Genomic DNA, 23556 nt, shown 5'->3' with positions numbered 1-23556 from the left:
ATGACTTTTCTGTGGCTTGCAGAGGTGGGGAGGTCTGAAAATGGCCCAGTGTTTCTTTTCCTTTGGCCTCTGAGTGAAGCTTTCTTTAAAGCCCAGGTTGTCTCCATAGACACAGATTTGCCACCTGGGAGGCCAGCCGGGTGCTGCAGGACAAAGAGCTTAGAAATGAGTCATCTTCCTTTCTCCAGCCATCCCCTCTCACCCTTGTCAGGCCGCTCTTCTGTGCATTGTCCTTTGTCCTCTACTAATCAGAGATGTAATTAGCTGGCAAAGAATAGAAGAAAGGAGCGGGCAGCTGGCTTCTGCTCTCCACCCAGAGGGTCCCGCAGTGACCTTTCCAATCCTGACCCTGGTTTGGGCTAAAACGCACAGATTGGGGTGTGAATTCTGACACTTGTTTTTACTAATTCTTCAGTTCTCGGAAGAGTTATTCACTTTCTCCAATGTAATTGATCCACCCCAGTGGAACAATCACAGTTCCTGTTTTGTTGAGACGTCACAGGCCGTGCGGGTGAAAAGTTCCTGGGACTGTGAGCAGCTCTGGACACAAAGCGGAGATCTCCCTTTTGTTCTCCTCATCACCCACAATGCCTCGTGATTTTTTGTTTATTTTATTTTATTTCATTTGGGGGCACTGGGAGATTGAAGCCAGGGGAATTTTACCGCTCTGCTCCTAGCTTTTTTTTTTAGTTCTTATTTTGTTCCTTCCCTATCTTTATTTTTCCTTTTTCCTTTGGAGTAGAGAGGACATTGATAAAATTAAGATGGGAATTTCCAAGGAATGTAAAAAAGAAAAAAAGGCAATCCATACATTATAGAGCATATATAATACTATAGATTGAATTCTGATACCATTTCACCCAAAGGAAAAAAAATTTTTTTTTTTGGAACTGGGGATTGACCTCAGGAATGCTCTACTACTGAGCTACATTCCCATTTCTTTTCATTTATTTATATTTTATTTTGAGACAAGTTCCCACTGGTTGGCCTCAAACTTGTGATCCTGGTCTCTAAAATTACAGGTGTGTACCATCACCCTAGTCTTGCCTAAAAGAATTTAAAATAGTGTGAGACTAATATAAATGAGTACAAATTATTTCTTACTATCTCTAGTCATGAACATAATCTAACATGTAGACTCCAGTCACCAAAAACAATATGGAAGAATTGCAAAGTGGATTAGTTGTGGGTTTGATTTTAGCAACCATATGATTCTGTTCTTAATATTGCATAGAAATGAGAAGAATAATAAGAATGTTAGCAGTCTTTTGATAGTTTCAATAAAATTAAAAATAAAAATATTAAGCAGGCTTCTTGTTTCTAGCAATATGGCAAACTGATCTAATAAAAACAACTCTTTCTCTGCTAACTTATGAATATTCTGGATGAAATACAAAAATAGCTGAATTTTTAAAAAAGAGTAAATTCACTCGTTCAAAAATAAAGAAAATTGGTGGTAAGAATGGTGGACATAAGAACTGACAAGGTAATTGTGGAGTATAATTGGGCAGATAAGCAACAGGAAATTTTATTTTATTTATTGTACAGGAAGAAAAATTCATCAGTAAATGCTAAACCTCCACAGATATGCCTTATGCAAGCGTAGAGTGTACATTTAAACTGCCTAAGTTATTTGAAAATCTCAAAGAACCACTCTAATAAAGGAGATGAACCTGACAGAACAAACCCAAAACCTTTGTTCATAGACACTCACACAGCCTGGAATGGCCAAGAATCCTACACCTGAAGAAAAGCTCACAATACCCACATGACAAGTCATACCAAGAAGCAATCTTCCTTAGGAATGAGAAAAGAGCCTGGCTCAGTGGCACACACCTATAATCGCAGTACTTGTGAGGCTCACACAGGAGGATCTCAGGTTAGAGGCCAGAGCACAGTAACTTAGACCATGTTTCAGAATAAAAATAAGTAAAAGGGGCTGGGGAGGTAGCACAGTGTAGAATATCCTTGGGTTCAATTCCCAGTACACTGTAAATAAGAAATTAATAATAATAATAATAATAATAATAATAATAAATTAGAGACTTACTCAATGAACGAAAGGTTTATTATTATTATTATTATTATTATTATTATTATTGGTGTGTGTGTGGTACTGGGGTTTCCCGGAAGCCCTTCTACCTCTGGGCTACACTCCCAGACCTATTTTATACTTTTTTATTTTTGGAAACAGGGTCTCTTAAGCCAGCGTGGCTCCGCCTCCCCAGCGCAGGGATTATAAGCGTGCGCCACCACGCCCGGCCTGAACGGAAGGTTTAGAGACCTTGATACTTAAATATAAAGAGACAATCTGGTCAGTCACAGTGGTACATGCCTGACTATAGTCTCAGCGATTCAGGAGTCTGAAACAGAAACTTTGCAAGTTTGAGACCAGTGTGGGCAATTGAGTGAATCTCTGTCACAAAATAAAATATAAACAGGGGCTAGGCTCAGTTGTGGAGTGCCCCTGCATTAAATCCCAAGTACCACTAATAATAAGAAAAATAAAACAATATGAATGACACGATAAAGTAAGTATATGTAGAATAGTGAAGTAGAAAGATAAAAGACAATGTTATTATAAAAATGAAAGAATAGAACATAATAAAAAAGGAAAAGTCAGGCAGGATGACACATTCCTGTAATCCTAGTACATGAGAGGCTGAGTCACAGATCACAGGTTTGAAGACCATGTGGGGCAATTTAGCAAGACTTTATTTCAAATTTTTTAAAAAATAAAAATAAAAAGGGTTGAGGGTATAGCTCAATAATAGAATGTTCCTGAGTTTAATCCCCAGTAACAATGAATGAATGAATGAATGAATGAGGTAAATTTGAATAAGAACTAAATAAAATGTATAGACATTAGAGATATGATTATTAAGTGAAAATCCTAAAGGAATGGGCTAATCAAAAAATTAAGAACTAATGTGTGAACCCAAATATTTACCTAAATAAATTACCACCATTAGTACAGAGGAAAAGAGACCAAAAATAATACCTAAGAAATATTAAGAGTCATCAAGGAAAAAATGAGATGATCATGCATCTAACAAATCTTATATAGGGATGAAAATAAATCAATAATTATATATATATATATATATACATCTTAGCAAAAATAAATAATAGCAAGTTTAAAAATATGTGTGTATTAAAAGCTACAGAAAGGGACTGCCCTTCATATACCTTCATCAGTCCTCTGCCTCTGGACAACTGGAATATTTAAGGAATGGAAATCAAGCAAAAAAAAAGTTTGCTTTCAAAGGAATCCACGGAGGACAGCATTAACTGACTCTTTAATATCCATCCTTTTCTGTCTTGCATACAAAAAGAATAGCAATTTAATTAGGTTGGCAATGTATCCATCTCAATACTTTCCTGATTCCCTTGAAATGGCCAAGTGACACAGGTCTATCCAGGGAGACATGGTTAGAAGGCTGATACAGATTTCTAGAAAAACACTTCCCTTCTTTATGTCTTGAAATGCAGAAAACATGAGGCAATAAGGCCGAAGAAAGAACAAAGAGAATTGTATTGACATCTACGACCAGGGCCAACGGCCGCTTACTGCAGACATTTTGTTAAGGGAGAGAAACAATGACACTTTTTATTTCTTTTCTACTTTAGCCTTATTTTCAGTTTTTCTATAACTTGCGGTTGAGCGTACACCTCACTGATAAAAAAATTTCCTATTAAGGCTTGATTGCATATCTACGCCCCTATTTAGCATCAGTATGAGTCAGACTAGATGAACTAAAATATGAGTTAAGAACAGTAAAGTTGAACGTTGAATCCCATCTGACTTTTATGCAATATAAGGTGTATTAAATTTGTTACTGGAAACTTTAAAGGGTATATTCTGGCTGTATAAGGTTGAAGTTGTACTAGTAATACATGAATGCTATTCAAGGTCGACTGATAAGTTTGAAGCAGATGCTACAATGTGGTAAAACAGCTGGTCCTTAAACCTTCCAAGGTTTCTCAACTTGGAAGGTTTAAGTGTTTCTCAACTTTAGTAAATGGGCAAAAGCAAGTAAAAAAATGTAGAAGATGAAATCTGATTTTATACTCTTAGCCTTGTGGTCTCTACTGGGGAGTCATCAGCACTAGAAGAATTAAGGCATTTAAAACCATGTCATTGAAATGCAATCTGATGTTGAATTCTCTCAATACTTTGTTTCTAATATGACATAATAGACTTACATAACATCCATAATCAACAAACATACATTACTGGAGTTTTGAGACATTAAATTGGAATGCCTTAAATACAAAGGTTCAACTAGGCTCCTTCCCCCAGGCTCATTAAGGACATTTCCATATAGGTGTGTGTTTCTGATTATTCATGGATTAATAACTCTTTACTCAAGGATAGTTGGGATGACTGCTTTAATAGTTCTTTTAAAATCTATACCCTAGATCCAGAAAACTTGCTGCAATATTTTGTATATATTTTAAAACTTGACTTGCTGGACTGAAGCAGAGATGGAATAAACTAGTTTCATTTTAGTTTTGTGCATGGAGAAGATGAATTCCTTAGCTGGTAAAATAATACTGAGGCACTGTTTAAAGAATGGACTTCTTTCTAGGTAGTATTTGAATTGGGGCAGGGGTTGGGGCAAGAGGTCAGGCACTTTTCTATTTATTTTCTAAAAGTCTAAAATATGTAAGTTTTTAGTTTAAAGAATCAGAAAGCAATATGATGAGATGGAAGAAAACATGACCTTTGGCCTCCAACAGATTTGGTTTCAAATTCATTCAAATTAATTTGTTCAACATATTTTTGAATCACTGCCATGTTCTACAAAGTACACTTTAGTTTACTTTGCTGAACAGAATAGATGCTGTTCCTATCCTCATGCAACATACAAGCCTTGTTAAAAGACCGAATTAAAGAAATAATTCCATGCAAGCAGATAATCACATGTGCTATTGAGGAAAACGTGCTCAGATCGTGGAGAGCTGTAACAAGCTGTTTTGATTCAGTCCATGTTCTGATCAGCATTCCTACAGCTATAATGACCTGACCCTGTAGTTTAGAGAAAGGAAGATTTATTTTCTTAAGGTTTCATATTCAGTCCTTGTGAGGCTGGGGAACCACAATCTCAGGGGATGGTGACGGGAGGTGGAGAAAGACAGAGAGAGAGAGAGAGAGAGAGAGAGAGAGAGAGAGAGAGAGAGAGAGAGAGAGAGAGAGAGACGAACATGGGCTGCGCTCCTCCTATCATGGAGGCCGGAAACAAGAGAGAGTGAAGAGAGGGAGGAGGAACCATTAATGTAAATGCCAAGGCTGCACCCACAGAGACCCACTCCAGCCACACCCTACTGGCCTGGGTCACCACTCAGATAAATCCATTATCCACTGCTGGGACTACAGCCCTCATGACTCAACTACATCAGCTCCAAACATTAATAAATGAGCTCTGTAGGGGATGTTTTATATCTATCTACAACAGCCTCAGTCAGAACAAAATGAGTCCGCCCAGATGATGTCCAAGGTGTAATTTAAAAGAAGAAGGATGCAAGGGTGGGCGGCTATCCCTAGGTACACACAGAGCCCCGAGGAAAGAGAAATTGTGTCCATTCAAGCAAGAGAGAAATGACTTCGTATGGGGTAACCATGGACAAGAAGAAAGCCCATCACTTTTCTCTGAGAAACCATTGGCAACTTACATAATCTAAAATTTCAGGGTATGATGAGGCAAGACATTGTGATAATGGAATGAAATCAGGTCCATAAAAGGGCCTGATATCCAGCAAATACTGAAGAAAACTAAGTTTCCCATCCATGTCACTAATTGAATTTCAACTAATTCATCCTACTAGTTTTTTCCCTCACTGGAAGCACTTGCTTTAAATATAATGGAACTTGTCTTATGATTGACTGTCTGATACTCCATGTGCCAACTCAAAGCAATCTCATGTTTATTTATTTAAGGTATTCTTAGCCTTGTCACTCATTTCTCAGATCAACTGATTGGTTTCCATTCTTATTGTTTCTCATTATATTGAACATAGTGCTTTTCTTCTTTTTTAATTGGAGGTCAGTATCTGCATGAGCCTACTACACTGCAGGGTTCTCGAGAGAGACAAAGCAATAGCATGTATGTGAGAGAGGTGGACAGACAGACAGACATTTTAAAGAAGTGGCTTGTGCCATTGGAAGGGCTAGCACCTCTGAAATCAGTTGGGCAGGCCACAGGCTAGAGACTGAGGGAAGAGTTGATTGCACATCACATAAGTCTGAAGACAAACTGGAGGCTGAATTCCCACTTTCTCAGGGACCTTGGTCTTTTTCCGTCACACTTAAAAACTGACTGGCTGAAACCTCTCAATTCATAGAGAGTAATTGGCTCTACCCAAAGTCTATTTATGTAAATGTTACAAGTACCTTCACAAGCAACCATCTAGACTCATATTTAACTAAAAACTAAGCCCTTTGGTCTAGCCAAATTGGCACACAAAACTAACCATCCCACCTGGCCATACCAGTTGGCTTTGAGATAAGCTGCTGTCTCCTGCGACAGCCGAGTCTCTGAGGTAGCCTACAGACAAAGCTCCCTCCAGGGAGCATCCTGACCTCTGGTCTCCAAGCCTATCCCAAAGGCAAGTGAATGAGAGACTTTAGGGAGAGTCACAGAAAGGAAGAGTTTCAGAGACTGAGAGGTGTCCACACAGGAAGAAGGCAGGGAACAGAAAGATAATCAATTCTCTAGTGGTACATTCATATTCTAATGATCTTCCTGTTCTCTACTGAGCCCTAAACATGCAGCTGTGGTTTTGCCTGCACAGTGCTCCAGGACTCCAGGATTTATGACTGGGAGGTGCCTGTGCTTTGATATTGTAGGTTTGTCTGTGGAGTTGCTGAGCTAAGTTTTCTAGATGCAGAACCTGGCTGGCCTCCGACTAATCTTAGAGAATTATTCTGACAATTTAAGCCCCAGTTTTCTTATCTATAAAATGGGAAACATAATATTACCTACTTTAAGTATGTAGTAAAAATTAAATGAAATAATTGATACACGTAAAGCAATTAATAATGTGTTTGGTCAATAGTAAGTGTTTTAATGAGTGTTAGCTATTACCATAAATTCTATTCATCTTCTCTATTAGACCCTTGCTGTAAAGTTAACCTCTGGCCACTCCAGTGTCTCTCTTTATACATATGTGTATGATAATTTTTCAACCATTATAAGTATTAGTATAATTCTATTAAATTTCCTTTTTATATGCCCTATGATTTCTGTTTCTCCCATTAAAAGGTAAGAACTGAAGGCAAAAGGGAGATACTGGTCAAAGGTTACAAACCATTAGAAATAAGCTACATAAGTACTGGATACCTAGTGTAGTGACTATAGTTACTAAAAACATATGAGCTTAAAACTTGCTGAGAGTAGATCTTAACTTTTCTCATCACATTTTTACAAAGTGACTATGTGGGGATGATTAATTAATTGCCATCATTATAGTGATCACTGTATACACACACACACACACACACACACACACACACACATAGTCAAAACATTGTGTTGGGCGCCCTAAATTTATACAATTTTTGTCAGTCAGACCTGAGTAAAAACAAACAAACAAAAAAGAAATAAAAGGAAATGCCAAGTCACAAATAAATTCATGGTAGAACTTATAATGCCTTTCATACTTCCCATGAATACCTCTAATAGTTCCCTGGGACCTAAATTATTAAAGTTAGCAAGCATTTGTTGAGAAGCGGCTATGTTCCTTCACTAGGGAGCACTGATATGTTTATCAACAAGAGAAATATTCATAAAATTGTTATACCAAGTCTCAGCACCAAATGAGGTTTAATAGTATAAATCAGGAGGCCATATGACAGACAGACGGGTTACTTGGAAGGGACAGGACTGCAGGCAAGCTGGATACTCAGCAAGCCATGCTCACTCTTCAACATTTATGAAATGCCTGCTCCAGGCAAGCAGGGCCCTCTGTTGGCCCTGGCTCCTGAGCTGCAAAGGTGCCACCACAGGACTTGACACAAAGACGCGTTCTTTGTTCATTCACTTTTCTTCGGGGAGGTGATCTATGATTATACATTTTTATTAGCTTACTAACAGCATTCTTGACACTAAACAAACACAGTGAGTTGCTAATCACAGAAAGGGTCATTTATTTCTTTTTTGGGGTCACTTCTTTTCCTTATTGAAGGAAAGGAACATGACAGCTCTGTGTTAATAGTGCCAAATTAAAAAAAAAAAATCCATCTTCTTTCAGAAATCCAAGTATCGTGCCCTTTCCCTTTACACTGGGTGTTCATGTCTATCCTCATATTTTGTAAGACCTCATTTTACGCACAAGACAAGTTTTCTGCGGGAATGGGAAGGTTAGAGGAAACCCAGTTTTTATGAGAGGATAGATCAGGCTTGCAGAATTGCTCTGTGCATTCCCTGGACCCTCCTTCCCTCCAGAACCCTCAATGCAGTGATATATCTTCCCATGAATATATTAGCAGAACTAACTTGACGATCTTGCTGTTGTCAATACTGGTTGTACTTCACTTCCCTCCCCTGCTGTGGTCCAAACCAGATCCAACACCCCTGGGCCCGTATTGGGGTTGTACAGCAGCTGAAGGGCCAACTGCCAGTGGATCTGGAACGGATGCTTTCCAGCACCGGCACCTGACTTCCTGGCTGCCTCCCTTCTAGTCTCATTGGTTGATGTGGCAGCTGTGATTCCGACAACGAGCTTGGTGTTGGGTCAAGTTTTCTGTTTGGCCGACATACCCCCTTAGATGCCATTTTCCTTGACTAACCCTTGATTACAGGGAATGTTCTCCATTACCTTTTAAAATAATATGATATCCATAAGCAAAGCTTTGGATTAGAATTTTTGAAAGCATGACCCATTACTGATTTTTTTTCCAGTGCTGAAATCCAAGCAGTAGGGCTAGAGCCAGTCCCAATCCAGTGTTTAGCCCAGTAGTATATCAAATATCACTTGTAATTTTAGAATAAAATGCATACATTTTTCCTCCCTGGGAACCTGGAGCACAATGTTTGCTCATGTAAGCATTTTATAAATGGAAATGTGATAAGGATTTTTATACTTTAGACAGGTTGTGAGACTCCTTCTTTACAAAACAAGTTCAGGGAATAGATCTGTGTGCTCTAATACAGAAAATTTAAAACAAAACTAGATAGAACTCTATTAATAAGACAGTGCTTTTGTTCAATAAAAGATAAATCAGTTGCAAATTTTGCTTTTATAAGAGAAAACATTCAGTGTTGTAACATTATCCTGGAGCTCCACCCTCCCTAAAACAGTCTGTAACAAATAATATCCATTGTATGCAAATTCTATGTCATATAATTTGTTTTTACATCACTTACAGAAAAGACAAATTGATTGCCAGCACTTTAGATTCTGAATATGCTGCTGCATATTTTGATAAAAATAATTCATTGATTTTACTAATTCTCAATAATGCATTGGTAAATTTAAAGAACAGTCTTAACTGTTTGATCATACATATGTATAAAATATCTAAATATCATATTAAAATGAGGGGTTTTGTGTTTGTTTTTGTTTTGGTACTGGAGATTAAACTTAGGGTCATTGTATCTCTGAGCTATAGCCACAGCCCCTTTTTATTTTTTTTGAAACATGGTCTCACTCAGGTGAGGGTCTTATTAAGTTGTTGAAGCTGGCAGCCAATCTGCAATCCTCCTGTTTCAGCCTCCCAGTACTGGGAACACAGCCACTGTGCCCAGCTAGGAAATAAAATTCTTGCCCACAGAATGTCTCAAATAAACAGCCTGGTAAAAAAATCCTTCAATCCTTGTATTTTAATATGCATATATATAATTTTGAGCAAAATGACATAATGCTTTAAGTTTTCTTTGTGGTTTCATCTTTATTATATTTAATATTTCTTGGACAGTTCAGAATTCTTTTTCCATTTGATGATTTCTAAAACTGTCACTCTATCTATCTAGGCAGAATAATAACGGGGTTAAGCTTATGGAGTTTGGAACCAAATGACAGATTTGGTTAGAATCCTAGATCTACCGTTAGCAATTCTGTGCTTTTGACAAGTTACTTAACTTCTCTGTGCTTTACTGTGCAAACCCATAACATATGATAGTAGTAACACCTACCTGAAATTAAGTAATTACTGCACGGCAATTGAGAAGCATACAACCACAATAGGACTGCTACCATGGATGCTTGGTTTCTTATTGCCATCCCATATTGATGGGCATTTATATTGATCATGACTTTTTAGTCTAAAACTTAATGTTCTAGTGAACATCCTTCTAAGTATAGCAATGCCAACTATGTGAGACTCTTTGGAAGCTAAAATTTTGAAAGTATAATTTTTAATCAAAGGTTATATAGTATTTTAAAATGATATATATTTCAGAGTAGCATTCCCCCAATTTTTGACAATTTATACCATGAGTAAAAATGATGGCAATAAATTTTAGACTATAAAAAATATTTAGTGAAGACAAGTCCCAATATTTAGTGGTGGTGCATGCATGTAATCCCAGCATTTGGGAGTCTGAGACAGGAGGATCGCAGTTCATGGCCGCTCTGAGCTACTTAGTAAGGTCCTTTGCAACTCAGTGAGACCTTGTTTCAAAATAAATAATTAAAAAAATAGGGCTGGGGGTGTAGCTTGGAGGTACAATGCCCCTAGGTTCCATCCCCAGTACCACAAAAAAAAAAAAAAACTTAATGAAGCCAGGTGAGGTTATAAAGGCTTGTAATCCCAGTACTTGGGACCTGAGGATTATAGGTTTGTAGCCAGCCTCAGAAACATAGCAAGGCCTTCTGCAACTTAGTGAGAACCTGGGTAGCTCAGAGGTAGACTGCCCCTGGATTCAAACCCCAATAACACACATACATCTCTCTCTCTCTCTCTCTCTCTCTCTCTCTCTCTCTCTCTCTCTCTCTCTCTCACACACACACACACACACACACACACTTTATGGAATGTGTGGCCTCATATAAAAAATGAATAATTTTCTTTACAAAGGAGCAGGGGAACCCTCACACCCAAATTGAAAACATTGTCTGGCAGCTCTACCTCATAGTCAGAATGGAGATTGTTCAAGGCTGCTTTTCTGTTGTTAAATGAAAGCCCAAAGGAGCAAAACTATTCTGATACCAAGAGCATCTATCTAGTGATAGATGGTGGGTGCACATTGTGAAAGCAGATGCCCTGGAGAAATAGTGAGCACCGAATGGCAACACTTTTGAGCTTCTGGAAATACTTAACGTCTTTCTTTCTAGTTCTTTGACATAAAGCTAATTTGAGGCTTTGTCAGGGATAATAACATCTCATACAATGACAGTAACATAGAAATAAGTCTATCTTTATTTATCAACAGAGTCCAAAAATTTATAATAATGAAGATGTTTTACATGTGAATAGAAAGGTAAAGATAAATATTTATATATGAGAAGTGGTCCATAGGTAAATCTGTTCTTCCCCTACATTAGCAGCAAATACTGTGTTCTTTACAAAGATTTTATTTTTTTGCTTTTCATTCTTGCAATTGCTTTTGTGTTTTAAAGTCTCTGCACATGGGGTAGATAAATAGAATAAATAAAAATGTTTCTATTATAATTGAAAAATTTCTTAGAATTATTTTATACTTTCTCTAAATGGCTTAATATGCAGTGCTGATAATTTTCACCTTCAACCTTAAATTTTCTTCTAAAAATAAAAGTTGAGAAATTAATGCATTTTTACGTCTTTAAAAGTCATCAAAATGGTATTTACTTAATACAGGTTTCTGTTTAACATCTTTTAAGCAAAGTTAATTTTCTACTTCTTTTTCTACTTGATCTTCAAAACTATGATTTGTCTATAGTAGCATAAACGTAATTCTTTGGAAAAATGTTTAGTTAGTGTAATTGGCATTATGGAATTTTTGAAATTTATTTATTTGTATACTTTTATTGATGTATTATAGTCTCACATCTTAATTGTGTTCACAGAGATAATGTGCTACATGCACACAGCACTTGATGGGCTTTCCCTAGCTCCCTCCCATTATGGAATTTTAAAGTACATTATTGAAGATTCTGACACTAGACACTGAATTGAAATTTTAAAGAAAATGATGGAAATAGCTGTAAGGGGGAAAAAGTAGCCTTTTAAATCTAATTTGTTATGCACCGCAGTAGGGTAATGGATGCAAGGAAAGTTCTTTTATTGAGTTCCCATGTCCAAAAGGTATTTAGGTAGCAAAGGATGTTAAGCAGACCCCCTGCCTGCCCCCTTTAACTGAAGATAGCAGGAAATAAGGTATATAGGTCTGTGTCCTCCTGATTTTTATTTCCTCGGGAGTACAACTTCTGCAAAGGACACCTTAGGCTGCTTAGAGATCACAAAGGGCTCACTAGAACCCCTTGCTGTCTGCTTGAATAGAGTGATCTGAAGGATGGCTGAAGCCATACAGGGAGTTAAATCCTTCAGGTGGGTCTTTTCAAATTCCAATAGTGAAGAGTTACTGGAGAATTGGTGAGGATTTCACTAGGCCCCAGCAGGTTTGAGATCAAAAGCTTTGGTTAAATAAAAGCCTGTTGGGAAATCTTAAAACCTCTTTGTAATGTAACTTGAAAAAGTTAATACAAAGAACCCTTAGACCGAAGCCAGTAACAGCACGAACAAAGAGTATATCAAAACTGATTCCATTAAGAGAAAGTGGACATACAAATTCACTTAATTTAAAGAGCAATCCAGTTATGTTCCTGTGCCAGAGAATAGAACGTACATCATACCATCCAGCCCATTTAGAAGATGTGCTCGTTTCTTGTTAAATATGCCAGACTTTATTCTTTGTCATTCAGAGAGGCCTTTTCAACAACATATAGGTTCCTTTCTGAAAGGAGAAAGAGGGATGTACAACCAAAGGCACTCCTAAAGAAGATAAACTTTTAAAACAAATTAAAATTATACTTGATGGGGACCCATCAGTCTGTTGGTTAGCACTTTTTCACGGTGTCAAATTGCTAATTGCCCATCCTCCTTAAAATAATAAACCTTCAATGGATATTGATTGGTCGATCATTAATGAGTGCACTAATTATAATGTAATTTTTATAATGAATACCAATCTATTCCTTGGCAACTCCTATGCTCTTATTAACTGAGGGCATCCATTTATGGTTTAGTGGGAAGGAAAACTTTATTGGGTTCCAGTGTCTGAATTTTGCATTTGTTTTGAGTCTTTCAGGACACTTACACATACTCGGTGTCTCACATTCTCCCATTAGGCATGTGAGATGGATAGTTTAGGCATAATTCCCTTTTATTAATAGATGGGGGGACTGGCACGTTTAGTAGGGCATTCAATGTGTTCTCCGTTGCATAGGCACTTAGAGAAAGCCACTGCTCCTGATTCCAGCCTACAGACTTTAAACTGAACGCTGCCTCACCAGTCCCACAGACTGCAGATCGTCATCAGGGCTCAAGTCACACAGCTGGATTGGTCCCAAAGGACTCCCTTTCTGTATGGTCATTACTGACAGCAAATGCCCTGGGATACTCACTTTTTCATCTCCCTTTTCTCTTCTCTTCCTTACTCTCCATCTCTTCTTTGTTCTCGTCTCTCTTTGTGTCATTGAATTGATGACAAGATTATGAAAGAAAAAGCAGTAGCAGTTTACATCCATCTGTGTGGGTAAGGCATAAAGCCTTTGGGGAAGGGGCAAGTACTCCCTGGATACGTTCTCCCAGTGAGGTCCCTCCACCCCCAAATCCAGTAGTCGATTAGAAAATATGAACAAGTGGGACACACCTATAAACCCAGGACTTGGGGGGCTGAGACAGGAGGATCAAGAGTTTGGGGCCCCAGCAATTTAGCAAAAGCCTGTTTCAAAATAAAAAACAAATAAATGCAAAAAAGGCTGGGGACAAAGCTTGGAGGTAGAACACCCTTGAGTTCAATTTCCAATACCAAAAAGAAAGAGAAAGAAAGAAGAAAAGGAAGGAAGGAAGGAAAGGGAAAGATCCCAAATCCCAATCGACTGGCTCTAGGAAAACAAATGGAAGCAATAGGTCTGTGATGATTCTGCGTGCATACCTGGATGTGGCTGGAACACCTGAGCCAGCACCACACTTCGCAGGTGTGCCATGGAATGGTCATCAATCTGGAGCTATTTAATTAGCATCTACTGATGCCTACCCTATGGACTCAGGCAGGTGTGTTACCAATTCAATCTGTTATTTGTGATAAGTAAAGGACTTCAAATCAGTAACAAATGCAAAAAAGGCTTGGGGTATAGCTTGAAGGTAGAACATCCGAGTTCAATTTTCAGTACCACAAAGAAAAAGAAGGAAAGAAGGGAAAGAAGGGAAGGAAGGAAGGAAGGAAGGAAGGAAGGAAGGAAGGAAGGAAGGAAGGAAGGAAGGAAGGAAATGGTGTACATTAATATTAAATCGTTGTATCTGAGATTTGTATATTTGAGTAAGCATGAATTAGGTAAGTATATTTACATATATATTCTCTGTGTATGACATATATGTTTGAACAAATAGAGTTCACCCATGAGATATTATTAGGATTTAAACCGTCTATTCAAACATTAACTCCAATCTCAGAGGAAATGTGGGACTAGCTTATTGTGGATATTCTGGATACTTTATAGTTAACATTAAGACATTTCTATGCCTGGAATTATTGCTTACTTGTTTAGTATGCTTTGAATTTTTAATTTATTTCAATGTACCACTCCATTGTATAGCATTTGAATATAAAATTGAATTCCAAAAGTTTGAAAGTTTGAAAGTCTAGCAATGACTACATGGAACATAAAGACTCTTTTTCTTTACTTTGATTCTCATTCTCTCTCTCTCTCTCTCTCTCTCTCTCTCTCTCTCTCTCTCTCTCCTCTCTCAGTGGTATAAGGATTAAACCCAGGGGGTTTCTACGAGCTACAACCTCCAAATCCTTTAATCCAGATCATTTAATTTTATTATTTCCAAACAGAGTCTCACTAAGTTACCGCACACTGACCTCAAACCTCCAATCCTCCTGTCTCAGCCTCCGAAGTACTAGGATTTCAGGCTTGCACCAGCTTTAAAATTATTATTTTTAACACCTGGCACACCATCAGCAAGATTCTGAACCTTAAGAAATTACGTTAAAAGTACTTAATATAAAAACAGTCTCAAGACATTTGTAATATCATCAGGGATGAAATATTTACAAAGGTGACGCACATATTCATGAATTGTTCCATAATTTAAAACGTTTTACTCCCCTAGCTCCATCCTTTCATCCTTTTTTTTGAGGGAAGGGGCACTCGGGATTAACCCAGGGATATTTTACCTCTGAGCTATACCCCCAGACCTTTTCATTTTTTAAATTTTGAAATAGGGTTTTGCTAAGTTGCCAAGGATATTCTCAAACCAGCAATCCTCCTGTCTCAGCCTCCAAAATACCATCCCCCTCATCTTATATCCACTCTAACGTGTATATACTTTATTTCCTATGAAACTTAAAGGCCTTCTTCATTAGAGTCAGAGATTTTCTCATCTAGATTGTTTCTTCAATTGCTACTACAGTGGCGGACACATGATAAGTAATAAGTGCTTACTAAAGGCAGAGCTAACAACCCTGGATTAACAATTGAGGGACAACATAAAGCACAGTTATATGTTGACTTTTTCAACATCCCAAAAAAAGGACAAAAATTAATATAACTTTTTCAAAGTGAAAACAGCTCTTTCCTGACTAACAAATAACATGTGCTGGAGACAAAGAAATGGAGTCTGTAAACTCCATCAGGCTGGCTGACTTGAGCTGTGAGGCCCCAGTCATGTCTTCCTGGATCCTAAGACTTCCTGCTCTGATCAATTTAACTTTAAACCACTTCAGTTTAGTCCTTATGGAGCTACTGATATAATTAGAGATTAAAGTGCTTTGGAATGCCTTGTTCCTACTCATTGCAATACTTTTTTTAATCTCTTTTTTTTTATTGGTGCATTGTAGTCATACATCTTAATGGGGTAAAAGATGGTGGAAGCACACATGCACACATCACCCAAATAGCCCCTCCCCAGCTCCCTCCCCCTCCCTCCTTCTCATGTTTGGCTTAGTGATTGATTTGATATGTTTGTGAATGTACATCATGTACATTAGGGAATTTCTCTCTTCCCCCTCTCATCGACCTCAGTAAAGTCACCTTATTTGCTCATCTATAGAGTCTCTCTCTCTCTCTCTCTCTCTCTCTCTCTCTCTCTCTCTCTCTCCTTTTTGCAGTACTGGGGATGGAACCCAGGGGCATTCAAACTCCAAGATACACCCCAAGCCCTATTTTTTATTCTTTATTTTGAAACAGGGTCTCACTGAATTGCAAAGGGCCTAAGTAGCTGAGGCTGTCCGTGAACCTCCTGCCTCAGCCTCCCAAATGCTGGGATTACAAATGTGCACCACCACTCCCAGCTCAGCAATTTTGTCTTAGAGTTCCTCCTATGACCCTTTTTCTCCCTAGCTTCTGCATATTAGGGAGAGCATCCAATTTCTTATTTTTTGTCTTTGATTAATCTCACTTAGCATAATGTTCTCCAGTTCCATCCATTTCTCTGTAAATGACATAATTGTATTTTTATTTATGGCTGAGTAAAATTCCATTGTTTTGTAATCCATTCATCTGTTGATGGATATCTTGGCTGGTTTCGTAGTTTGACAATTGTGAATTCTGAGGCTATGAACATAGATACGCATGCATTAGTTTGGTACTTTGTTTTCCATTCTCTTGGGTAGATACCCAGAAATGATATTGCTGGATCATACCTGGAATGCATAACACAAGGTGAGTGAGACCTGTCATCAACCTATGCTATCCTCAGGGGCCAGTGCAGTTGTAACAGCCAATTTACCCTGTCATCCCTTGTTGTTGTTGTTGTTGCTCTCTCCTTCTTCTTATTCCTCCTCCTCCTCTTCTCCTTCTCCTCCTCCTCCTCCTCTTCTTCTTCTCCTTCTCCTCCTCCTCCTCCTCCTCCTCCTCCTCCTCCTCCTCCTTCTCCTTCTCCTTCTCCTTCTTCTTCTTCTTCTTTTAAATCTATAAACCCATATCCTTCGGTTGCTCTAAAGGACTGACTCTGGGCAAGTAGTATACGTGTTTCCCTAGAGAGCTGTCCTCACTTGGCTCAAAAAACTCTCTGTGTTCCCATTGTGCTTCTACTTGCCTTTTACGCTGACAGTGCTCATTGCAAAATACTCAGATAACTCACATAATTTCCTAACTGGAGAAACCAGCTTTCGTGACTTGATATGTGCATAGACTCTCATTGTCTTGTGCATAATCATGCACATAAAGAATTGACATTTAAATAAATTTCAAATAATAATATGTGTGTGTGTTGTAATGTCTGACTTTAAAAATTAAAATTTTACTGCTGATGCCTACCTATGGTACAAATGTTTCCCTTTAACTGGCTATAGTAGTCTTTATTCTGTGTATTTCATAATGTATTTAATACTATTGATAGATATTTAGGTTGCATCAATTTTTTATTCTTATAAACAGTGATTTAATAAACATCGTTTAACATCTTTGCAAGTTCAGATTTATTTTCTTGGCATAAATTACTAGACATGAAATGAACTTAAAATGTTGAAGTATTTTGTTAAATTGCTCTTCAAACAGGTTGTGCCAATTTACACTCCCACCAACTGTGCACAAGCCATTTTCCCTATCACCTAAACCAGATAAAATTCATCTTAAAAATTTTGTTAATCTAATAAGAAAAATATCTTCTTTTCATTATTGTTTTAAATCCTATACTAGTTTTAAGTAAATCAATTATTGATCAATGAAACCTGGTTAACCCATTAAACATGTCAAGTATCAAACTGATTTCCTTCCCCTATCCTACTGGGTTATCTCTATACAGAAATGGATATAAATCCAGGAAACAAGATCTTAATATTGGGTTGAATACACTTAGGGGAGACTGAAATAAAAAAATTTCAAAATAAAAAATAAAAAGTGAATATTTCTGGGCACGGCGGTTTGTGCCTATAATCCAAGTACTTGGTATGCTAAAACAGGAGGATTGCAGGTTCAAGGCCAACCTCAGCAACCTAGAGAGGAGCTCCATAACTTAGTGGGAAACTGTTTCAAAAATGAAAAATAAAATAAGGCTGGAAAAAAATTCAGAGGAAAAATGCCCTTGAGTTCAATCCCCAGTACTAGAAAAAAAAAAAGTGAGTATTGATTGCTATAAAAAAGTTCATCAGCTGGGCATGGTGGTGCACTTTTTTTTTTTTTCAGTACTGGGGATGGAACCCAGGGGCATTCTACCTCCAAGCTATACCCCCAGCCCTATTTTTTTTATTCTTTATTTTGAAACAGGGTCTCACTGAGTTGCAAAGAGCCTCACTAAGTAGCTGAGGCTGTCTGCGAACCACAATCCTCCTATCTCAGCCTCCTGAATGCTAGGATTACAAGCATGGACCACAATGCCCAGCTTGGCACACTCTTGTAATCCCAGTACCACACACACACACACACACACACACACACACACACACACACACTTCATTGTATTTTCTATTTTGTGTGTGTGTGTGTGTGTGTGTGTGTGTGTATGTGTGTGTGTGTTACTGGAAATCAAATTCATGAACATTCTACCTCTAAACTACACCCCTAACACTATGTTATTTTTATTTTTGAAGCAGGGTCTTCCTAGGTTGATGAAAGTTTCACTACTTGATAAGACTGTTCTTGAACTTGCAATCCTCCTATGTCACCCTCTCAAGTACTGGGATTACAGGAGTGTACCACCATACCTGGCTTTCTTTCTATTAAATGTATAACAGTATATAATAAAATACTTCAAAAATTATTTGGCCCTGATTTAGCACTCATTCCTTAAATCATCATAGATACCAGTAATAACACAACCTACTTCTATTTTTTGAAGGCTCTAGATGAATTATTAACAATTCTACCGCAAAGTCTAAAACTCACAAAGGCTGACAACATGATGTGGTGATGTGAGAGTCTGTAAAACAATACAAATACAGAATATAGCATTGGCTACATGAATAAAGACCATTTTGTATTTCCATCATCCCAGTATGTCAATGTGCCAAAATTCACATTACAAAATTCAGTCATAGAAACCTTCTGCTTTAAAGTTTTACAATCCTAACCAGAAGATTAAACACTAGTCAAGCTCCCTTGCTCCAAAAATATGGTAGAATTTTTGTGGGAAGCTCACAGAGATTTCACATGTATCTTGGTGGACTTGATCAGCCCTCTGCAAAACCTGCCAGCATTATGAAGCCTTCTATATTTTGAAAAACACAGAAGCAAAGTGTGACAAAGTCTGTTCCCACAGACTATTCCAATAGTCACTATAAAAGCTGTAGGGAGTTACCAAGGGTGTTTACCAAGACTTGGAAACTGAGTTAGTTGTCTATTGCTGTAGAACAAAGAAACCCAAAGTTTAGTGGCTTAAAACAACACACATTTATCACCCCACAGTTTCTGTGGTTTTGTAACTGGGGAACAAGTCTTTAGGGGACTCTACTTCAGAGTCTTTTAAAAGCGTGCTCTCCAGATGTCAACAAGGAGTGAGTGACATGAAGGCTTACCTGGGGCTGGAGTGTAGCTCAGTGGCAGAGCACCTGCGTAGCATACACAATGCCCTGAATTCATCCCAAGAACCACAAAAATATAATAAGAAAAAAGAAAGAAGAAATAGAGAAAGAAAAAAAAAAGAAAAAAAGAAAGAAAAAAGAAAGAGAAAGAAATAGTTTAACTAAGGTGGTATCTCCTTCTAAGTTTACTCTTTCAGATGTGGTAGAGTTAAGCTCCCACAGGCCACTGGGAGGAGTTTTATTTCCGTGTTGGCCATTGGCCAAAGTTTCATTCAGTTCCTTACCACATGATGCTTTCTAACATGGAAATTAGGTTCATCAAAGATGGCCAGAAAAATTAACAACAATAAAGGCAAACAATACCATTTAGAGATAGGTAAAAGACTAACATAAATAATGAATCTCCACAGATAATCAATCTTAGTTGTCTGTTGGATGGAAAATCTTGTTTCTCTGGTTCTGGTGTGTGTTACCTATTTCTTCTTTGTAGTTAATCTCTAAGTATTTTCTCTAGCGCTGGTTTTGAAGACATAAATTTCTTCAGTTTCTGTTTGTCATGGAAGCTTCTTATTTCTCCATCTAATTTGATAGAAAGTTTTTCTGGGTAGGAAATTTTTGGCTGGAAGTTGTTTTCTTTCAGAGTTTGGAATATGTTACTCCAAGCCCTTCTGGCTCTCATGACTTGGTTTGGGAAGTCTGGAGTGATTCTAATTGGTTTGCCTCTGAATGTCACTTGGCCCTTTGTTTTTGTTGTTGTCTGCTTGGTTTCCACATTGGCCATTTTGACAATTATGTGGCGTGGGGATCCTCTTCTCCGAATCTGTCTAAAGGGAGTTCTATAAGTTTCCTGGACCTATGTATCAACCTCTTGCTCTATGTTTGGAAAATTTTCTGCTATTACTTCCTTGAAGAGATTGTTGATCCCTTTGGTTTCACTTTCTTTTCCCTCCTCTATTCCAATTATTCTTAGGTTAGCTCTCTTAAAATGGGCCCATATTTCTTCAATATCAGATTCCTGCTGTCGGATATTTTTTCCTAGATTAGAAACTATGCGTTCATTTTTGCAATGATCATCTTCTAAGAGCGAGATTCTGTTCTCCATGTGGTCTAATCGGTTGTTTGTGCTTTGAATTGAGGCCTTTACTTCACTAATTGCATCCTTTATCTCTTTTTGGCTCTCTTTGAGTTCTTTTCGAAGCACCTCTATTATTTCTACAGTTATTTTCCTGATTTGATCTTCTAGAAATCTCTGATTTTCTGTTTTATCGGGTTCTGATGTTGTGGGGTTGTGGGCATTCATTGCTCCAGTGCTAATTTTTAGGATTTCTAGTTGGAATATTAATATACCTTCAAATATAGCATTTGGAAATATTTTATCCCATTCTATTAGTAACTGTTAACTCTGTTTACATTGTCTTTGGATATACAATACTTTTTTTATTTTTTAGGGAGTTTGTATACTCTTCTGTTGCCTGTGCCATTGAAATCATATCCAAGAAATCACTGCCAATTTCAATGTTGTGAGGTTTTATGACCCAGATTTTCTCCTAAAAGTTTATAGTCTTAAGATTTATATTTAGGTCTATTATCTAGTTTGAGTTAATATTTGTATATGGGATTAGGTAAGGGTCCAATTTTATTCTTTTCCATGTAATTATTATTTTTCAACAATATTTAGTTAAAAGATTATTATTTCCACCACCAAATGTTCGTGGAAACCTTGTCAAAAATAACTTGACAATATAGGGAAGAATTTAGCTCTAGGCTTTTATTTAACTCCAATGGTTTATATATCTGCCTTTAGAATAGTACTACACTGTTTCAATTATTGTAGCTTTATATGGTTTGAAATCAGAAAATATATATCTTCTAGCTTTGTTCTTTTTCAAGATTGTTTTGGGTATCTAGAGTCCATATTCCATATTAGGATAGATTTTTTTTCTGAAAAATAAATATATAAATATATGATAGTTTCACCTAAAAAAATAGAAAAAAATATTCTCTGGTAAGAAAGAAAGTAAAAAGAAATATTGAAATGTCATCTTTAAGTCATCAAAAGCTTGGTATCAGACAAATGAAACTATTATGTGAGATTATCATTTTTAATATTGGATAAATTGCTATAATACTAGATGTCAACCACTAAGCCAAGCATGGGAGGGAGGGATGGGGAGAGAATGGGGTGGGGATCGGGTGGGGGCTGACTGGGCGATGTGTGCATGTATGTCTACAAAAGTTTGTATCCCACTATGATGGATGAATACAGTGCACCAATAAAAAATAAAAAATAAAAAAATTTAAAAAGATGGAGAGAGAGAGAGAGAGAGAGAGAGAGAGAGAGAGAGAGAGAGAGAAGAGGGAGAGAGATGCTTTGATAACAAGACAGAAAGAAGTTAGTCTTTTATGACCTAAGCATGGAAGTGACATCCAATAACTTTAGCAATATTCTTCTCATTATAAACAACAAAGTCCAGCACACATTGATAGGGGAGGACATTACCTAACATTGGTGGCCATCTCAGGAGTCTGCCAACCACAGAAATGATTGCTCAGTGGCTAAAAGGAGCAAAGAAAACCAGAAAAGTAGGCAGAATTTCAGAGACATGGTGGGAGAAGAGTTCTTTGACAAAAGATTCACAATAACCCAGGGATGTGTACATTATTGACAAAGACAGTTGAATCTGGGGGTATTAGCCACTGTGGGAAAGAAGGTATGTGAAGCCTTAGGTCAAAGCAGTAAGTGCTACCAAGGCAGTGGTCTCTCAAATGAGGCATCCATTGGAGAAACTAGGTATTATTAGTGGTAATGGTAAAACTTAAGACAAAGATAATCATGAATGACAAAAATATGACATCAAGAAAGAGGGGAGCAATATTCCAAAGATAGTGTTTACATTTTTTTTATAGCAACACAGCTTGGTACAGAGGCACACACATGAATCCCCAGCACCTAGTAGGCTAAAACAGGCGGATCTCAATTTCCAAGCCAACCCCAGCAACTTAGAAAGACCTTGGCTCAAGATAATGTTTAAAATGGCTAGGGATGTAGCTCAGTGAAAGAGTGCTCCTGGGTTCAGTTTCTAGTCACACACACACACACACACACACACACACACACACACACACAGGACAAATTCTGACAAGGTGAAATTAATGACATTTCAAGGAGTCAGATTGTGCATTTATCAAATCTAGGCATGCCAATTTATTTGTCATTTGTTGAGCTTAAATTCTGGGTTTGTTTTGTCAAGATTATAGACCTGGTGAAATTTCAGTGTTTTCTATTACTTTCCATCTATCTTTCACTAATTGAGTGATGTGTGCATGTATGCCTCTAATATCTTGTACTCCGTTAAGATATTTGACTACAATGCACCAATTAAAAAATAAAAGATAAGGCCAGGCATGGTGGCGCACACTTGTAATCCCCATGCTTGGGAGGCAGGCGGAGACAGGAGGATCGCGCAGGTTAGAAGCCAGCCGCACTGGCTTAAGAGACCCTGTTTCCAAAAATAAAAATGTATAAAATAGGTCTGGAAGTGTAGCCTGGATGTAGAAGGGCTTCCAGGAACCCCAGTACCACCAAATAAATAAATAAATAAATAAATAAATAAATAAATAAATAAATATAAAAATAATAAAAATGATAGTTGGTTCAGGGCGGTTACAGACTGAGGGGATAATGGAACAAAAAATATATAAAAAATAGTTCACTGATCCCATACAGAGGGGCTCATACTCATGGTATCATCTTTATTACCCTGGCTGTTCTAACAATGATTCTAACACAGCTGATTGTATGCATGTATGGGCTACATACATGTTTCTAGGATAACAAAAATGAACAGAGATATAGCTGATAAATTGTCTTAACAGGTTTTGCTTCATTTTAGTGCAAAAACTTACTAATTAATGCAAGTGTTGCAATCATTTTTATGACATTCCC

The sequence above is a fragment of the Muscardinus avellanarius genome (genome assembly GCF_963383645.1).
Source record: "Muscardinus avellanarius genome assembly, chromosome: 2".
NCBI classification, from domain to species: domain Eukaryota; kingdom Metazoa; phylum Chordata; class Mammalia; order Rodentia; family Gliridae; genus Muscardinus; species Muscardinus avellanarius.
The sequence above is the reverse complement of the archived record's forward strand: the minus strand, read 5'-3'. Positions refer to the sequence as shown.